Below are 7,481 nucleotides of genomic sequence, written 5' to 3' on the forward strand. Positions count from 1 at the left end.
AGCCTTGTATCCCAGGAATGAAACCTACTTGGTCATGATGGATGATTTTTGAGATGTATTCCTGAATTCGATTTGTTAGGATCTTGTTGAGAATTTTAGCATCTATGTTCATCAAAGATATTGGCCTGTAGTTCTCTTTCTTTGTTGGATCTTTACCTGGCTTGGGTATCAATGTGATGTTGGCTGTGTAAAATGATTTGGGGAGAGGTCCATCTTTTTCAATTGCCTGGAATAACTTCTGTAGGATTGGTATCAGCTCCTCCTTAAATGTCTTGTAGAATTCTGCTGAAAAGCCATCTGGACCAGAGTTTTTTTTTGTAGGAAGTTTTCTTATTACGTAGTCGATTTCCTTGATTGTTATTGGTCTATTTAGGGTCTCAATTTCTTCTTGTTCCAATCTAGGTAGGTTGTGTGATGTCAGAAAGTCCTCCATTTCCTTAAGGGTTTCAAGTTTGTTTCCATACAAGTGTACATAGTAGTCTCTAATGATCTTTTGTAATTCTTAGGGTCAGATGTGACTTCATCTTCTGTGTTTCTGATTGTGCTTATTTGATTTTCTTCTTGTTTTTTCTTGGTCAGTCTAGCTAGGGGACCATCGATCTTGTTTATCCTTTTGAAGAACCAGCTTTTTGTTTCATTGATTTTTTGTATTATGTTTTTGTCTTCTATGTCCTGGATTTGGGCTTTTATTTTGGTGATCTGAATTCTTCTGTTGAAATTAGGGTTTTTGTGGTCTTGCTTTTCCAGCTTCTTTCGGTGGCTTGTTAGGTTGTTAATTTCTGTTCCTTCCATTTTCTTCATGTGTGTTTGTAGGGATATAAATTCCCCTCTTACTACAGCTTTCAAGGTGTCCTAGAGATTTTGGTAAGATGTTTCTTCATTTTCATTTGTTTCCAGGTATCTGTTGATCTCTGTTTTGATTTCCTCATTGACCCAGGAGTTGTTTAGCATCATGCTGTTTAGTGTCCATGTCTTTGTGGGTTTTGGGGGGACTTTGTTGTTGTCAATGTTTATTTTTATTCCACTGTGGTCCAAGAAGGTGCATGGTAGAATTTTGGTCCTTTTAAATTTGTTTATGCTTGATTTATGGCCAATTACGTGGTCAATCTTATAATACCTTCCATGCGGTGATGAGTAGAATGTATATTCTGTAGTCTTTGGATGGAGTGTTCTGTAGGTATCAATTAAGTCCATTTGGTCCAAAGTCACATTGAGGTTCCGGATCTCCTTGCTGATTTTTTGTCCTGATGATCTGTCTATGGTTGTGAGTGGGGTATTAAAGTCCCCAGTTATGATGGTGTTAGAGTCAATATCTTTCTTTAGTTTTCCTAGAAGTTGCTTTATGAAAGTTGGCGCACCTATGTTGGGTGCATATATGTTTAGGATAGATATTTCTTGTTGATGGATTGAGTCTTTTATCATTATGTAGTGGCCTTCTGTATCTTTTTTGATTTTTAATATCTTGAACGGTATTTTGTCTGAAATTAAGATCACTACTCCTTTTTTCTTTTGTATGCCGTTTGCCTGAAAGTTTGCTTCCCATCCTCTTACATTGAGTCTGTGGATGTCCTTTCTAGTGAGGTGAGTCTCTTGAAGGCAATAGATTGTTGCCTGATGATATTTTATCCATTTTGTCATTCTATGTCTTTTCAGTGGTGCATTTAGTCCATTCACATTTAGGCTAATAATTGAAATGCAAGAGTTGATCCCTGTCATAAGGTTCTTACAGAGTTGTTCCTGTTTGTTTGTTGTCTTTCTTTGGGTTCTGGAGTTGGCTCATGTGTGTTTTTAATCTTTTGCCTGCACTCTTGTGAAGAATATTGTTGTTCTTTTTTCTTTTTCTTCTGTGTTCAGTACTTTCTTAAGTGTTTCTTGTAGAGGTGGTCTGGTGGCAGCGTAGATCTTAGGGATTGGATATCTGGAAAAGATTTCAATTCTCCCTCACTAATGAAGCTTAGTTTGGCTGGGTAGGTTATTCTTGGTTGAAATTGTTTATCTTTTAGAACTTTGAAGATAGGACTCCAGGCTCTCCTAGCCTGAAGGGTTTCTGTGGATAAATCTGCTGCTATTCTAATTGGTCTTCCCTGGTAGGTAGTCTGGCCTTTTTCTCTTGCTGCCTTTAAGATTTTTTCTTTTATAGCTGCTTTGTTTAGGCGAATTATTATGTGTCTGGGAGTTGGTCTTCTCATTTGTTGTCTTGCAGGGGTTCTCTGAATCTCTTGTGTTTAAATTTTTTAATCCTTGATGAGATGAGGAAAGTTTTCTTGAATGATTTCATGAAATGTTTGTTCCAGTGTGGCTTCTGTTTCTCTCTCTGCCTCAGGAAGCCCAATTACTCTTAGGTTTGATCTGTTGAAGTGATCATTCATCCCTTGCAGGTTTTGTTCTGTCTTTTTGAGCTTCTTTTCTATGCTTTTGACAGTTTGGGTTAGTTCTGTGTTTTGGTCTTCGAGCTCTGAGATTCTTTCTTCTGCTTGGCTAATTCTGCTTTCCATGCTTATTAGTCTGTTATTCATTTCCATCACAGTATTCTTTACTGCTGTTATTTCTGACATCAGCTCCTTCCTATTTTCCTCTTGTTTCTCCTCAATTTTTTTAATTCTCTCCATTCATGTCTTGATGTCTCTGTTTGTTGCATGTGACCAGTCATTCTGTGAGCTCTTCATTGTTTGTGTTCCAGAATCTGTTTTCTCAGAGTCTGATCTCCCAGGGGTCTGTGTAAGACCTATATTCTTCTTTTGGTTTTTCTTCATTTGTGCAGTTTTTCCCCTTCTCTACTTTTTCCTTCCCTCCACGTCATCGTCTTCTTTAATTCTGTTATTCAGGGGTAAAGGAATTGGTTTTACTTTTGTTTGTTCAATCTCCTATTCTTTATGTATGCCCTCTTACTTTATTCAATTCTGGAGTTGCACTGTAGGTTGGGGGTGGCCCTTTTTGCAGTTTTGAGATTTACTTAAGGGGGGAACTGTGATTCAAAATCTATCTGCAGGTCCTGGTATTCACTGACAGGTGTGTGGATAATCTGGAACCCACTTCCCACTGCCTTGGAATCTGTCTGGGCAGTGGGCTGTAGGTTTACTCCCTGAAATAAATTGTGGTTAGCAGAGGGAAGCGAATGGAGCAGACAGTCGGTTGAAGAAGGGGGTGGGGAGATAGAGGAATAAGGGGGGAAACAAACATGTGCCAACAAATGGAGAGAGAGATCTATACTGAAACAGATAAAAACAATAGACCACAGCTACTGACGAACCAATTCCCATACAAAAAATAAATAAAACATATAGTGATGCTAACATACAAGCTAACCAACCACCTTATTGATGTGCTGTCCCTCTATACAAAGATATGGTTTACAGAGAGAAGAAAAGGAAGAGGAAAAAAAAAGGGAACAATACAGTAGAAATAGAATTCAGTCATTAAACTAACAGAATCAATGAAGCACACTCTGAGACTTTTCGTTTAAGTCCAATGTCCTTTCAGTTCTGATTTCTAGCTTTCTTTTCAAGCAGGTAAATTAGTTTGCAGTTAGGGTCAGTTGTCCCTGGTCTGCTATGAAGGACAGTTCAGATCACCCTCCGTTCACCACTCTGACCTATGTCTTTTTCAAGCTTGCGTCTCCTGTTTCGGTGTTGTTACCTTGAATCGCCAGCAGGTGGTGTTATCTCAGATGCTCGCCCCAGAGGTGGTGGGGCTGGACAGGAACCACAGAGACTGGAGATGGATGCCTGCCTCAGGGCACAGGCAGGGGACTCGCGGTGGGCAGGACTTCTCGGTCGCAGAAGAGGTGGCAGCGATCCCAGCAGATCTTCCTGAAGGGGCTTCAAGGACTGAAGTCATGGATCGCCTCCGGCCCCGGTGGTGCGATGTGCTACCGGCGGCAGCTGCGGCGGTGGCAGCTGTGGTGGCGGCGGCAGTGGCGGCGTCTGCACTGCGGTGGCTGTCCAGTCCGCTGCGATGTCCCAGCGGTGAAAACAGCCAAGCTCCCTATGAAGAGCAGGCTGAGATTTTAGGGTCCGCAGCCCCCGGTGCGAGAGCCAGAGATCCACTGCAGTTCTCCTTTGCAGAGGGTTTCACAGACCAGGTTGCCCCATCGCCATCTTGCCAGAAGTCCCCAGTGTTATTTGTTATGTCATGAAGAGTTCCCAACAATATGCAAATGCAAATATCATTTTTTTAATGATTTAAGGAAACAATTAGTTGATACTTATTGCTTTTGCACATTCCTAACAATAGATATAGATAATAAAAACTGAAAGTTAAGATATTTTATTTAAACTGTTTTATCATATTTTTTAGAGAAGTGACTTATTCTTAACCAATTTACATATAATTTTGTAGAGGACTCCCCCCTGGCAGCAATGACTAGTTATTTAGTAATATCCTTCTACCTGACCCAGTGATGAATCAAGATATTTTACTGAAATATAGACCTTACTCCAAATTATCCATTTATGCTTTTTAAATAAAAAAAGTTTTACTCTGTATATAAATTTGAAGAATTTATTCCTCTCCAAATTCATTTGTTATTTTGAGACTGCATTTGGTATTATGAATGTATTTGATATTTTGAGACATTTAAAAGTGAAATATAAATACTAAAATTATTTTTTAAACCATATTATGACATTTTGACTACATGGAACAGGAAAGTAAAAGATTAGTTTTTTATTCTCAATAACAAATCAGTTCCCAAAAATTCTAAAGAATTATATGAACATAAATATTCTCAATTTGGAGAAGAAACAAAGTTATTTGATTATTTCTGTCTAAATAAGAGATCTATTGAGCATGTTTTAAAGATAGATTTTTCAGATGAATGTTTCTAATATTAGATGATTACATTATCATTGCAAAAAAGAAGACAGTTGTTATGTTTTTGAGGCCTGTCTTTTATGAAAAAATATAAAGCCACTTTCTTTGGATGACAGCAAAAAAGGCTGCTGCATTAGACCATAAATTACATAGTAATATTGCATTTCAATTGAATATTGCAGCAATATTCATTTATATCTATCAATCAATCTATATATATGCAAATTGGTATTGATTATGAAATTCTTATCACTACACCATTTATCTTATTAATTTATTTGCTATAATACTTAAAATTTGGAGAGTTATTTCAAAAGACATTGCTCAGATAAAATTCCTTCCTTCAAAGAAAGAATATCTTCAGAATAATTTAGTGGCCTTGAATTTACCAATGGAAAGAAAAAAAACTGCTGACTTTCTAATGCAGAATTAGTATCCAACAATAAGGGGGTCAGTGAGCACAAGTGCAAGATATTTGAACAGAAAAAAATATATAATTGACACAAAGAACAATAATTTACTTTGAATACTGATTCCAAAAAAAATATAAAGGTTATTTAGCTAAAAGAATAATATCAGAAAAATTAAAAATTAAATGTATGAGAGCTAGGGAAAAGAAAAAGCTGAGAATAACTTGTTTGATCCAGTTTCCTAATGAATGCACTAGTGATTTTGAACTCTTACTAATACTTTTATGTGTTATTATAATCTGTAAAAGTATCTCTTCATTATTAAACAACAGTTACAAAATTAGTGAAAGCAAATTTTACTCTTTGAAGATTGTAAAAAAGATGAGATATGTCACCATCTATTAGAAAGGAGTATAAATTAAAATGGTGACACATTTCATCTTTTTCATAATCTTCAAAGAGTAAAAGAGGAAATCAGAAGAGAAAAGTCTATGTAGATTTTATTTGGAGGAGTTTTGTGAATTGGATAGTTCAAAACACCCTCTTGTTTCAAGAGTATTAATGAGAGCAATAGAGTAACCAGGTTAAGAAATGCCTATCTGAGAGTCCAAGACAATGGGAAAATCCCTGGGATCAAGAAAGAACATCATAGAAAGCCACAGCTGAAGCCAAGAATGCCTCGAGAGTCTTTGCCAATACTCATCTGTGTGTGTGTGAGTGTGTGTGTGTGTGTGTGTGTGTGTGTGTTTTGTATTATTTTAAAGATGTGGGATACAATTCAGGGTTAGGTATACAAAAGTTCATTATGCAGTACCCTTGTTGATGAGATTTGCCCCTCCCTCTCCTGGCAGTTTCCCTTTCTTATAGGATTAACATAATTCTTCAAGATCTGCTTATGTGTTTGAGTGACTGCTGAGGACAGACACCTGGAGCAGTACTTCACTAGACTTTCTCCAGTACTTAGTGCTTGGCACATGAAATCTGTTCAGGAAAACTGTTGAGTGGAAAATTTGACTCATTGCCCAGTGGTGTAACATGTCAAATTTAATAGGAGAAAGTTTAACTTTAGTTATCATTTCATTACACCTGGCGACTGAGGCTGTTAACTCTCTTTGAGAAGAACAATTCTAAAATATCCTCAAAAGGAATGTTGCTTTCCAAAGATTTTCATCAATTTTTTTATTGAAAATGATTCCCAAAGCTAATGGTGGCTCACTGTGGAAGAACTTTTGTATGCCTGCTCTTGACAGTCTTCTTAAAAGCTAGTTGAAGACTGTTCTACCACTGTCTCTAATTGTAGAATAGTAACTTGTGCAATATGTACTTGGACTACAGCTCTGTGTAAGGGTGTGTGTGTGTGTGTGTGTGTGTGTGTGTGTGTGTCTGTATTTTTTTTGAGATAGAGTCTTGCTCTGTTGCCCTGACGGGAGTACAATGGTCTGATCACAGTTCACTGCAACCCCCGAGTCCTAGGTTCAAACAATCCTCTGATCTCAGCTTCTGAATTACTAGGGCTATAGATGTGAAGCACCATGCGAAGTTGATTTTTTTAAACTTTTGTAGAGACAGGGTCTTGCTATGTTGCTTAGACTGCTCACAAACTCCTGGCCTCAAGCAATCCTCCTGCCTCAGCCTTCTAAGGTGTTGATATTACAGGTATAAGCCACCACATCCAGCCCTAGTTCTACCATTTTTTAATAGTGAAACAGCAGAAAATTTGGTCTTTTTTGCTAATTACATGTGCAATGAATCTGACACACGTCTCATTTGAACCTCTTATACTTGTGTTATTAAGGTTTTATAACCTAGTATGTGAGGGTAAAGAGGCAATTCTCCCATGTGAATATCTAATTCCTTTACAGGGAAGGGAAATTTTGAGGTGTTAGATATGGCATGTCCCAGATATCTCACTTTGAGCTACAGAGTCCAGTAACTATTTCTGCTTTGGAAGAATAGAATGAGGGAGCTTAGGCTAATTTAGCATTCTTTCATTTGAATTAAGAAAAGTAGTAACTCCTTTAAATACAAATCTATTTTGGGATAAGCCACAGACAAATTGTAGTTCATTCACATTAAATAAAAGAAATAACTCACAGTCAGGTGGGCACAATTATCTAGGGTACACTGAAACCCTTCATGCTTCTGTCACTAAATAGCATTACATTTAATCCTATAAGACTACAAGATATAGGATTTAAAATCACTAGAGAGTCTACACTCCTTAAGTCTGAGCTGCACATAATGATTTCCTTCCAAAGA

The sequence above is a fragment of the Carlito syrichta genome, unplaced genomic scaffold (assembly GCF_000164805.1).
Source record: "Carlito syrichta isolate Samal-C Ts95f unplaced genomic scaffold, Tarsius_syrichta-2.0.1 Scaffold305121, whole genome shotgun sequence".
NCBI lineage: Eukaryota > Metazoa > Chordata > Mammalia > Primates > Tarsiidae > Carlito > Carlito syrichta.